The sequence below is a fragment of the Triturus cristatus genome, chromosome 4_2 (assembly GCF_964204655.1).
Source record: "Triturus cristatus chromosome 4_2, aTriCri1.1, whole genome shotgun sequence".
Lineage (NCBI taxonomy): Eukaryota > Metazoa > Chordata > Amphibia > Caudata > Salamandridae > Triturus > Triturus cristatus.
The window spans coordinates 566,300,972-566,314,038 of record NC_140586.1 but is presented as its reverse complement, the minus strand read 5'-3'; the positions used below and the strand labels follow the sequence as shown (position 1 = coordinate 566,314,038).

The 13,067-nt window shown below is 63.2% G+C and overlaps 2 pseudogenes; both read right to left on the bottom strand.

Moving 5' to 3' along the window:
- Positions 1 to 4,837: 4,837 nt before the first annotated feature.
- LOC146834704 (5.8S ribosomal RNA) lies at positions 4,838 to 4,976 on the bottom strand (annotated as a pseudogene).
- A 951-nt stretch (positions 4,977 to 5,927) lies between these two features.
- On the bottom strand, positions 5,928 to 6,648 carry LOC146834703 (18S ribosomal RNA; annotated as a pseudogene; the record flags this gene model as incomplete).
- Between the last annotated feature and the right edge of the window lie 6,419 nt (positions 6,649 to 13,067).

Genomic DNA, 13,067 nt, shown 5'->3' with positions numbered 1-13,067 from the left:
TGAAACGTTTTGTTTTATTACTGTCAAATTTTTTGACATAGAATTCTCTTCCTAAATCTGAAATCTTCGAATGTGTGGCACGACCCCCTTAGGGTTCTGTGGTTGTGTTCCAAGGGAGGTCGGGAGGGGAGGCAAATGCCTCAGTAAGTACTTATGAGTACTTATGAATAGAAATTGCTTGGAGGCCCAACTTTATGTATTTGTCACGTTTACAGGCCTGCTTCATTTCCATGTTGAGTTTGAAGTGCATGAAAAATATGGCAGTTGTGTTCCGGATCACTGTGGTGGCAAACTCAGAGTTAACTAAAAAGTACAAAATATTCTAGAAGTACTTTGTTGCTTTTCACTTTTAGACAACTGCACACAAAATAACACACACTTTAAAAGAAAAATAGATGCCACTTAAATCCGTGGAAGTGTCAGAGGCACTCTCTTGCGACATGAAACCTCAGTTGGTCAATGCGATCACTCCAGATGTCTATTTGTGAGTTCGGAGCCACAGAATTGAATATTGGCTGGCGCAGTTCAGAATATTGCACCAAACAGCACTATGAATGTGTGTCATTATTTTAAAACTGCATTACCCACAGTATAAGCCCGGGAAATGGGATTATGTGTCAAGGATGAACCAAAATATGCGTTCGGGTTGACCAATTTATGCAGCAAGAAAAGGCAAATTCTGCTGCATAATGGTGCACATTTTGTGATAGTATTACTTAATTGTATTGTAGTTTTTACTAGGGGTGGGCAGAAAATTACGCTCCGCTAGCGTCGCAGATAAAGCCAGCCACCCCTGCTCACCGGCCCGGTCCCTGCTTCTGAAAGCAGCCAGGGTGGGGAGAGCCTGCCGACCCGCAAGGGATGGTGGCCCCCATCCCCGCACCCTGGTGGGGCAGGGACAGGAGGGGGGAGGCCCCCGTGCCTGAGGTGCACGTGGTGGAGGCAGCCTCCCGCAGGCCCGCGTTACCCCCTCCACGTCCCTCCCACCGGCCAGGCGGAAGAGGGACCCACCCCTGGGTGTGGTGGAGGAGGGCGTCCTTAGTGCCTTAGGTACCAAGGGCATAGGTGTACCCTAGGCCTACAAGGGGCTGCAGCATGTATTATGCCACCCCTGGCTGGCCTCCCATCATGACACAACTGGCTGATCACTCAGCTGGGGCAAGGTCGTGTAATCACCCCTTGCTTAGGTATAGTATTCCTATACCTACCTTCTATATAGACACATGGGTAACCTGTAAGCCACTCCTATGGCAGGCCTTAACAGTCCTGGAGGCAGAGTGCTTGGTAACATGTGAGATGGTGCTCTAGCATGAGCTGAGCCTGTCTGCAGCTTTCTGAACCATGTCCTTATAGCTGTTCTATGATATCGCCTACCATATACTCTTAAAGTGCCTTATAATCCTCGCGGTTATGGTAACTATGGTTTGGCTTTATCAAAACATGTTGTGTAAGGTGTCTAACACTTTGGAATACTACCCCCACACCATTTCTGGCGATGAGGATAGTATTCCCCCCTTCTAGAGGGAGAAGACATGTTAAGATCCTACTTACCTGGTTAAGGTTAACCAGAGCCCCAGCATCACAAAATGGATGCTGCTGCCACGGACACAAGTCTGACCTCCTTCTGCTGGGAGTCCTTCCAGCGAGGGAGGCTTGGACAATAGGTTTCCTGCCTTGGGAGGTGCTAGCACCACCCCAGACAGGACTTAGTGTATTGGGGCAGGGAGGGATGAAAGAAACGAGACACTGCCTGGGGCACACAAGGTGTCCCATGCATAGCTCGGTTCAAACTGGTGCTGGGGCACTCCAGCCCCAGCCCTGGCGCGAAACTGGACAAAGGGAAGGGGGTGTAACAACCCCCCTCCCTGGTCCCACCCAAACGGAGGGACCTAGCAGGTAACACAGCCCCCCAGATTAGTATAAGAGTGGGAGCTGAGTCCCTAGGACTTTGGATTATCCTGAACTGAAACTAGACACGAAACTCTGGACCTTCGATGACAAGAAGACTGAAGAATCTCCCTTGTGGCCAAGGAGTGGCCACCCTCTGCAAACAGGCACCAACAAGCGACCTGCCGTTTGCTTTGCCCAAGTTCTACGAGGAACTGACTGCAGAGCCCGACCAGCGCCTTGACCTCCAGACTTCTCCGACCCTGATCCACATCCACAGCCGAGCTGAGATCCGTGGAGGCGACGAGAGACGTGGGACCGGCTACCTGGGAAAATTGGCGAGTAGCTTCCAGCGCAGCTTCCGAGGCATCCTCGAAGTTGTGCTCTGGGGATTGAGAAGCCCCAACCCCGAGCACCATCTGCACCGAAGATCAGCCCTCCACACACCACGAGTTCTGCGTGGGGCCCTTCTGCATTTTCCTGCTCGACGCGTCTGTCCGGTTGCTGGCCCATTGGCTAGTAGCCTCAGTGACAACGAACCCTTAACTTTCCACCGCTGGTTTGGCTCCTCCAGACTGGCCCTTGCTTCCCTGTGAAAGAGAAGCACCTCAGACCTTCCTGGTCTGCACCTGAAGCGAATTTCCATTTCCGCGTGGGTTGCCTTTGCCAAGGCTTGTTGACTCCAATCGGGACGTCGACTCCGCCATCAGCAAGATCCTTCGTGGGACAGCTCGTACCCTGGTTCTGGTCGTCCTCGACGCCTCCTGGTCCACGCAGCTGCAGAGACAAGCTTCAAGACATTACCTGTGTTCTGCACAACATCGCCTGGTTCCTTCCTGGTTCCACACGGTCACTGGCCAGTGATCCAGACTTTGTCCCCTCTGCTTGCAGGTGTCCTTCCTTCAAGAGCCATCCTTGGGTCCACCGGACATCTTCCTCCTGGCCGCCTGCCAGCATCTGTTCTTCAGGCATCCATAGGATCCAGCGACCACACCCGACACATCTTCACACCTATGCACCCGTCTCCTGTGGGTGAGGTAAAGCGAGTACTCCGGTGCCACAGTGGATATTGACTATCCAAGTGTCTAAGTCTTTAGTTGCTTCCTCCTTGCTACTTTGGAAGTGTTCTTATTCTTCCTATTTCTAACTGTTACATTCCCATTGACTTTAATGTAACCCGCGTGTGTGTTTCCACACTGCACACGCTTCCCGTGGTCCTCCCACTTCCTAACTATTGGTAGGGTTGTGTAGCCCCAGCGATGCCCTAGGCCTACTCCCTGTTTGTGACGTGATACTTATACCACTTTCTTAGTATATGGTTTGCGTGGCCCCTGGGCCAAACTGTATTTTCCTGTGTAACTTAACGTATGCTACTTAAGAAATTGTTTGTCCTTAGACCTCTGAACTCATAAAGAGTGCTGAGGGTATATGTTAGAATAAATACATTCTAATTTTATATATACCTGGTTTGGTGTCCTTTCATTTGGTATTCAAGGGATTGTAATGGTATAACAGCTGGCTTCACATGCCATACAGAGTTTAGCCTAAGACTGCTCTTGTCCATGCTACCACTAGGATAGCTGGTCTATAAGGTTGACTTTACAACCAATCACCATAAGGGTTTTTTGGACTGATACAGGGTGTACACTAGAACTAGTGACATCATATATCAGGCCAGCTTCTCACACCGAGCGCCAGCTATCCTGAGGGAAACTTCGGAGGGAACCAGCTACTAGATGATTCGATTAATCTTTCGCCCCTATACCCAGGTCGGACGACCGATTTGCACGTCAGGACTGCTACGGACCTCCACGAGAGTTTCCTCTGGCTTCGCCCTGCCCAGGCATAGTTCACCATCTTTCGGGTCTTATCACGCACGCTCATGCTCCACCTCCCCGACGGAGCGGGCGAGACTGGCCGGTGGTGCGCCCGCCGCTGGAAGCGTGGCGGGATCCCACCGCAGCCGGCGCGCGCCGGCCCTCACCTTCATTGATCCACAGGGTTTCGCTCAGCCCGCCGACTTGCACACGTGTTAGACTCCTTGGTTCGTGTTTCAAGACGGGTCGGGTGGTTAACCGACATTGCCGCAGACCCCTGGCGCCCGGCGTGGGCCTCCCCGCCCGGCGGCGCGACGCCATCGGGGCGCACTGAGAACAGTCCGCCCCAGTCAACAGTTGCGCCGGGAGCAGGGGGCTCCGTCCCCCCTTCAACCGCCCCGGCGCGCCCCGAGGGGCGGCCGGGAACGTGTGCCCGGGGGAGGGCGCGGAGGCGGTCGAATCTCCCTCTGCCCCGCAGACACGACGAAGCTGCTGCCAGGGGGGCTGTAACACCCTCCACCGGAGCGGAGGGCCAATGCCACCCCAAAGCCTTGGGCCCCCTGAGCCGGGGAGTCTGTCTTCTGTACGCCACATTTCCCGCGCCCGCCGCCGGGCGGGGGATTCGGCGCTGGGCACTTCCCTCTTCACTCGCCGTTACTGGGGGAATCCTGGTTAGTTTCTTTTCCTCCGCTTAGTAATATGCTTAAATTCAGCGGGTCGCCACGTCTGATCTGAGGTCGTAGTCGGAAAGAAAACACCGGAGCGTTAAGGGGGAGCCGGGGAAGACCAGACCCCTGCCGGAGCAGGGGCCTGGAGTACCCAGCAGCGTGCACCCTCTTTCATCGAATCGCGTCTGGAGGGGTTTCACCCACGCCGGGAAGCCGGCCGCGGAGGAGGGCGCCCGAGGCGCGTGCGTGCGGGCAGCTGGTGGGACACCACGGACAGCCACGCGCGGCACGCTGCCAGGCGTCCTGTTGATGGGCCCGGGGCGTACCGGTCACCAGGCCCCCTTCTCGGGGGGGGGCCAGGCGCGCTGGCAGCATACCTCCGCGGCAGGACCCGGCCAGGGACCCTGCCACGGGCGATCGGGGTGTCTGACCTTGGGGGACGAAGGGGAAGCGGAGCTCGCCCTGCGACACCCCAGCCACGTCCCGGGGCCGCAAGGTGCGTTCGAAGTGTCGATGATAAATGTGTCCTGCAATTCACACTAATTCTCGCAGCTAGCTGCGTTCTTCATTGACGTGGGAGCCGAGTGATCCGCCGCCAAGAGTCACAGGCAACTTTTCGAAAACGTTCGCCCACCTGCGGGCGCAGGAGAGGCGGGAGGAAGGCGACGCCGTCCGTCCGCCGCCCACGCGGCGAGCTGGCCCAGGCGCCCCGTTCAAAGCTTCCCCTCTGGGAGTCAGACAGCGCCGTCGGGAGAAGAAAAACATTGCCAGGTGCTCGGCCCGGGAGCCCGCATGGGGGCACGGGACGGGGTTCCCAGAGTGACGGGAGCAGGCGGCCCGCAGCTGCCGGTCCCTCCTGGGGTAACCCAGGAGGGACCACGCTAGTCTTCAAACCCCTCAGCCCGGCCACACGGGACCGGGTCGAACCGGGTACCTGGAAACGAGGGAGGGTCGCCCCACCTGCACATCAGCTGTCCGTCGCCGGGCAGCCCCGAGCTGTGCCAGCAGGCTGGCGATCGACCCACCACCACCCTCGCCTGGGTTGGAGGTGCCGGAAGGGAAGAGCCAGGTGGCTCCCCATCCCGCACGCCTCCCACCAAGAGGAGCCGGGGTCCCCTCGCAGGCCCTCGGCCCCTTCTCTTCCAGACCGCCCTGCTGCGCGAGAAGGGCCGCTCCTCAGTCGCCCAAGACCCGGTCAGATCGGGCTGGGTCTCGGGACGCCTGGAGGGCCCAGCCGGCGCCAGGGCCTTTTCAAGGGAGGGGTGGTGCCAGCCAAGGGATGCCCTGCCATTCTGTTCCGTGCCGGGTGAGCTTGGGTTCCATCTCAGAGAGGGACAGGGAATGGGGGCTGCCCCTGGTCCCTCGCTCGTCGGTCGGGCCTTCCCCGGGGGAAGGGGCCCGCCGAAGTCCCGGTCCTCACCCGAGCGCTCCATGCGGTCGCGGACCGCTCCGTCGGCCAGGGCAGGGCCGGGCCCTGTGCCTACGGTGCGTGCTCGCAGGAGGCAGGCCTAAGGCTTCGGGCTGGCGCCGTCGGTCGCTCAGGCCGCTCCGCCGTTAATGATCCTTCCGCAGGTTCACCTACGGAAACCTTGTTACGACTTTTACTTCCTCTAGATAGTCAAGTATGACCGTCTTCTCGGCACTCTGCCAGGTCCGTTGCTGACCCCGGCAGGGCCGATCCGAGAACCTCACTAAACCATCCAATCGGTAGTAGCGACGGGTGGTGTGTACAAAGGGCAGGGACTTAATCAACGCAAGCTTATGACCCACACTTACTGGGAATTCCTCGTTCATGGGAAATAATTGCAATCCCCAATCCCTATCACAAACGGGGTTCAGCGGGTTACCCGCACCTGTCGGCGAAGGGTAGACACACGCTGATCCGTTCAGTGTAGCGCGCGTGCAGCCCCGGACATCTAAGGGCATCACAGACCTGTTATTGCTCGATCTCGTGTGGCTGAATGCCACTTGTCCCTCTAAGAAGTTGGACGCCGACCGCTGGGGGTCGCGTAACTAGTTAGCATGGAGAAGTCTTGTTCGTTATCGGAATTAACCAGACAAATCGCTCCACCAACTAAGAACGGCCATGCACTACCACCCACAGAATCGAGAAAGAGCTATCAATCTGTCAATCCTTTCCGTGTCCGGGCCGGGTGAGGTTTCCCTTGTTGAGTCAAATTAAGCCGCAGGCTCCACTCCTGGTGGTGCCCTTCCGTCGATTCCTTTAAGTTTCAGCTTTGCAACCATACTCCCCCCGGGAGGTGGCAGGTCGCATGGGCACCGGCAGGCCCAGACGTCTCCCCCGGGAGGGAGAGGTGGGCCGAGGCGCAGCCTGAGCGGGACACAGGGGTGCTGGAGCCTGGCGGCGGCGGCACCCCTCGGAACGGTCGTTCCGAGCTGCTGCAGAAATGTGCTGGGCAGACAGGGGTGACAGCGTGGTGCACGGGGCCCACGGACCTGCTGGGCAGCAGCGTCCGAGGGCCTGGCGCCACCCGACCCCTTCCGCTCGGGGTCAGACCACTGGGGGGCACGAGCTGCCAGGGCCGCTCGGCCTTCGCTCTGCTGGGTAGGGTGAAGGGCCTCCCGCCAGGCGGCAGGCCCTCGAGTCGGACGGTCCATGCGGGGAGGAAGCTGCTTGCTTGAAACAACAGCCAAGGTTGGCCAAGCAGTCCATCCCTAAACGGACAGAGAGTGCCAAATCGATCAGAGTACGGCCGGGGCATCCCCTCTGCAGGCCGACCTGCGCGGGGGGATGGCGGCTTCACATCCCTGCCTGCTCCCGGGGCAAGCGGGCTCGAAGGGAGGGCCCATCGGGAAGGGGCCAGGAGGCAGGCACGCACCCGGGCCCCCGGGGGCCCCAGCAGGCGGGCCTGGGCGCTGCCTTCCCCGTCTCGCGATCGCCGGACCTCACGGAGGTCTGACCCAGCAAACCCGGAGAAAAAAGGACCATCGGGAAGGGGGCTGAGAGGCGTGTGTGCGTATCCGGGCCCCTGGGGGTCCCGCATCGGGCGGGCCCGGGTGCTGCCGTCCCCTGTCTCAGGATCGCCAGACCTCACGGGGGTCTGACCCAGAAAACTCGGAGAGAAAGGACCATCGGGAAGGGACTGAGAGGCAGGAGCGTACCCGGGCCCCTGGGGGCCCCGGCGGGTAGGCCCGGGTGCTGCCTTCCCCCGTCTCGGGATCGCCGGACCTCACAGAGGTCTGACCCAGCAAACTCGGAGAAAAAGGACCATTGGGAAGGGGGCTGAGAGGCGTGTGCGCGTATCCGGGCCCCTGGGGGCCCCGCATCGGGCGGGCCCGGGTGCTGCCGTCCCCTGTCTCAGGATCGCCGGACGTCACGGGGGTCTGACCCAGAAAACTCGGAGAGAAAGGACCATCGGGAAGGGGCTGCGAGGCAGGAGCGTACCCGGGCCCCTTACCTGCCTTCCCCTGTTTCAGAATCGCCGGACCTCACGGAGGTCTGACTGACCCTCTCCCTAGTAATCCGGAGGAAAATTACCCCCCTTTCTTGTAATCCGTGCACACGAGGTGACAGAGGGGACCCAAGGCGCGAATGTACCCGACCTCCTGGAGCCCTCGCTGGGATCCGGGAGGCAAATGGACCCTCATCGAGACTTCCAGGCAAGCCCGGCCACCTGGTCACCCCCATTGGAAAGCATTGCGCGTGACCAGATGGCCGAGGGGACATGCGCGACCAGATGGCCGAGGGGACATGCGCGACCAGATGGCCGAGGGGACATGCGCGACCAGATGGCCGAGGGGACATGCGCGACCAGATGGCCGAGGGGACATGCGCGACCAGATGGCCGAGGGGACATGCGCGACCAGATGGCCGAGGGGACATGCGCGACCAGATGGCCGAGGGGACATGCGCGACCAGATGGCCGAGGGGACATGCGCGACCAGATAGCCGAGGGGACATGTGCGACCAGATGGCCGAGGGGACATGCGCGACCAGATGACCGGGCACAAAAGGGAAGCCATCTGGTCGCTCTGTGCCCCAACGAAAGAGTGAGTGAGCGCCAGGGCATGGGGGACCGGAGGCCCAGGGCCCCAGCTGGGCCCCAGCCATGGAAGCTGCGTGGGGGACCCGACGGGCCCTCAGACCTGGGGCCCGCGGACACCTTGACAAGCAGGGGAGGCATGCACGGGACCGACCGACCCCAGTCCCGGGCCCTTGGCAGAGCAACAGGCCGGGGGACGGGACCCAGGGCTGGAGCACCCGGCACAGGGCCCGGCCAGGCCCCTGGACCCAGCCGGGGCTCCCAGGACCGGAGGCGCAGGGGAAGCCTCCCCGGGCCCTCCGGACCCCGTCCCGGGCACCCTGCCACGCGGCAGGACCCAGGACGGAGCCTGGGGTGAGGAGGCCACCCTCCCCGGGGCCCCCAGGGGCCCGGCCGGAGCTCCTGAACCCAGACTAGCAAGGGGAGGCTCCCCGGCCACAACGGAACCCCGTCCCGGGCCTTTGGCAGCACTGCAGGCCGGGGAACGGGGCCCGGGGCCGGAGCCTCCAACCCGGGGCCCAGCCAGGCCCCTGGACCCAGCCAGGGCTCCCAGGCCCAGAGGCGCAGGGGAAGCCTCCCCGGGCCCTCCGGACCCCGCCCCGGGCACCCTGCCATGTGGCAGGACCCAGGACGGAGCCCGGGGTGGGAAGGCCGCCGTCCACGGGGCCCTCAGGGGCCCGGCCAGAGCTCCTGAACCAAAACGAACCAGGTGGAGGTTCCCCTGGCACAATGGAACCCCGTCCCGGGCCTTTGGCAGTGCCGCAGGCAGGGGGATGGAGCCCGGGGCCGGAGTCCCCGACCCGGGGCCCGGCCTGGCCCCTGGACCCAGCCGGGGCTCCAAGGCCCAGAGGTGCAGGGGAAGCCTCCCCGGGCCCTCCGGACCCTATCCCAGGCACCCTGCCACGCGGCAGGACCCAGGACGGAGCCCGGGGTGGGGAGGCCGCCCTCCCCGGGGTCCTCAGGGGCCCGGCTGGAGCTCCTGAACCCAGCCGAGCGAGGGGAGGCTCCCCGACTGCAACGGAACCCCGTCCCAGGCCTTTGGTAGTGCCGCAGGCCGAGGGACGGGGCCCAGGGCCAGAGCCCCCGACCCGGGGCCAGGCCGATCCCCTGGACCCAGCTGGGGCTCCCAGGCCCGGAGGCGCAGGGGAAGTCTCCCCGGGCCCTCCGGATCCCGTCCAGGGCACCCTGCGACACGGCAGGACCCAGGACAGAGCCCGCGGAAACTCGTTCGGGCACATCTGCCATGCGGCAGGGGAGGCCGGCCTCCCAGGGGCCCCTGGACCCAGCCCAGCAGGGGGAGGCCTGCCGGGTCTCATCCGGGGCAGCCTGCCACGCGGTAGGCCCCGGGATAGACCCAGGGCTGGGGTGGCATCCTGGCCTGTCCAGCTGCCGGCTGAGGACCGCTAGGCCGAGACGGGTCCCAGAGTACTCTGTCCCTAGTAATCCGGAGGAAGGCTACCCTCCTTTCTGGTAACCCGCGTGCTCCGATTGACGGAGGGGACCCTAGGGGCAAACACGCCCAGCCTCCTGGAGCCCTGGCTGTGATCCGGGAGGCAAATGGACCCTCATCGGGACTTCCAGGCCGACCCGGCCATCTGGTCGCCTCATTGGAAAGCATTGCGCGCGACCAGATGGCCGAGGGGAAAGGTGCGACCAGATGGCCGGCACCTGAAAGGACTCCCGTCTGCCCACCCCACCCCGAGCCGAGCCATAGCGGTAGGGCTCCCGCTTGCCCACCCACGCAGGGCTCGGGGGGCTCTGCTTCCCGGGAGGCTCGGGGACCCCGGCTGGGCCTCGGGCACTTGGAGGACCATCGGAGCTCTCGGGCCCAGGCACCCGGGGGAGGACTGCCCGGGACCCGTGGAGCCTGTCCCAGGTACTTTGCCACGCCGCGGGCCGGAGGAGGGAGCCCCGGACGCCTGGGAGGATGTTGCCCGGGCATAGGCCATCTGGTCCCCGGCAAAGAACCACCAGCCCTGGAGGGGTGTTCCGGCATACCCTGCCCCTACTAATCCGGAGGAAGGCTACCCACCTTCCTTGTAACCCGTGCGCTTCGATTGACGGACCCTAGGGGCAAACGCGCCCGGCCTCCTGGATCCTGGCTGGGATCCAGGAGGCAAATGGACCCTCATCGGGACTTCCAGGCTGGCCCGGCCATCTGGTTGCCCCATTGGAAAGCATTGCGCGCGACCAGATGGCCGGGACTGAAACGACTCACATCTGTCCAACCCGAGCCTTCGCGCTAGGGTTCCCGCCTGCCCACGCAGGGCTCGGGGGCTGCAGGGCTCGGGGGCTGCAGGGCTCGGGGGCTGCAGGGCTCGGGGGCTGCAGGGCTCGGGGGCTGCAGGGCTCGGGGGCTGCAGGGCTCTGGGGGCTGTAGGGCTCGGGGGGCTGCAGGGCTCCGGGACTGCAGAGCTCCAGGGCTGCAGGGCTTCGGGGCTGCAGGGCTGGGGGGGGGGGGGGGCTTGTAGACCCCATGCTGGGCCTCAGGCATGGGAGGCCCGCAGGAGCTCCCAGGGCCCAGACGCCCGGGGGACCCATGGAGCCCGTTCTGGGCACTTTGCCTCGCCGCGGGCTGGAGGAGGGAGCACCGGACGCCCCGGGGAAGTGTTGTTCGGGCTTATCCCATCTGGTCCCTGCCTGAGAACCGCCATCCCAGGAGGGGCGTCCCAGCATACCCTGCCCCTAGTAATCCGGAGGAAGGCTACCCCCCTTTCTGGTAAACCGTGCGCACCGAGTGACGGAGGGGACCCTAGGCCCTGATGCACCCGACCTCCTGGAGCCCTGGCTGGGATCCGGGAGGCAAATGAGCCCTCATTGGGACATCCAGGCCGGCTCGGCCATCTGGTCGCCCCATTGGAAAACATTGCGCGTGACCAGATGGGCGAGGGGAGAGGTGCGACCAGATGGCCGGGACCGAAAGGACTCCCATCGGTCCTACCCTGAGCCTTCGCGCTAGGGTTCCCGCCTGCCCACGCAGGGCACGGAACCTGCAGGGCTCGGGGCGCACCAGGGTTCGGGGGGGCTCCAGGGCTCCGGGTCTGCAGGACTCCGGGGCTGCAGGGCTCTGGGGCTTCGGGGCTGCAGGGCTCGGGGGGGGGGGGGGGACTCGTAGACCCCACGCTGGGCCTCAGGCATGGGAGAACCGCAGGAGCTCCCGGGGCCCGGACGCCCAGGGGACCCATGGAGCCCGTTCCGGGCACTTTGCCTCACCGCGGGCTGGAGGAGGGAGCCCCGAACGCCCCGGGGAAGTGTCGTTCGGGCTTATCCCATCTGGTCCCCGCCTGAGAACCGCCATCCCCAGGAGGGGCGTCCCGGCATACCCTGCCCCTAGTAATCCGGAGGAAGGCTACCCTCCTTTCTGGTAAACCGAGTGATGGGGGGGACCCTAGGCCCGGACGCACCCGACCTCCTGGAGCCCTGGCTGGGATCGGGGAGGCAAATGAGCCCTCATCGGGACTTCCAGGCCGGCCTGGCCATCTGGTCGCCCCATTGGAAAGCATTGCGCGTGACCAGATGGCCGAAGGGAGAGGTGCGACCAGATGGCCGGGACCGAAAGGACTCCCATCTGTCCAACCCTGAGCCTTTGCGCTAGGGTTGCCGCCTGCCCACGCAGGGCATGGGGCCTGCAGGGCTCGGGGGCTGCAGGGCTTGGGAGCTGTAGGGCTCCAGGGCTCCAGAACTGCAGGGCTCCGGGGCTGCAGGGCTCCGAGGCGGCAGTGCTCCGGGGCTGCAGTGCTCCGGGGCTGCAGGGCTCCGGGGCTGCAGGGCTCGTAGACCCCATGCTTGGGCCTCAGGCATGGGAGGCCCGCAGGAGCTCCTGGGGCCCGGACGCCCGGGGGACCCATGGATCCCGTGTCAGGCACTTTGCCCCGCCGCGGGCTGGAGGAGGGAGAACCGGACGCCCCGGGGAAGTGTCGTCCGGGCTTAGCCCATCTGGTCCCCACCTGAAAGCCGCCATCCCCAGGTGGGGCGTCCCGGCATACCCTGCCCCTAGTAATCCGGAGGAAGGCTACCCCCCTTTCTGGTAAACCGTGCGCACCGAGTGATGAAGGGGACCCTAGGCCCGGCTGCACCCGACCTCCTGGAGCCCTGCCTGGGATCGGGGAGGCGAATGAGCCCCCATCGGGACTTCCAGGGCAGCCCGGCCATCTGGTCCCCCCATTGGAAAGCATTGCGTGCGACCAGATGGTCGAAGGAAAGGTGCGACCAGATGGCCGGGACCGAAAGTACTCCCAGCTGCCCACACCGAGCCATAGCGGTAGGGCTCCCGCCTGCCCTTGCAGGGCTCCGGGGCTCTGCACCAGGGACTCTTGTTCCGGGCAGATGGACACTTGGCAGGCCGTGGGCTCCCAGGCCCTGACTGAAGCTCAGGAGGCCCGGGGCCGGTCCCTGCTTCTCAACGCAGCCAGGCCGGGGAGATCAGGGAGCCTGTCCAAGCACGAGGGACCCCAGTCCCGGGCACACGGTCCCTCAGGTTGTGCGTTCGTTTTTCACAATTTCTTTCAAAATTGTGCGTAGTTGCGCTAGGCAAAGTCTGCCCCGCCCTACTCAGGACGTGCGCTCGTTTTCCACAATTTTTTTCAAAATTCCGCATAGTGGCATTACGCAAATTCCGCCCAGCCCTAGTTTTTACACATGGTAACATTGCCTGGGCAAAAAATGTACCTTATTAGTACCATAGTAACACC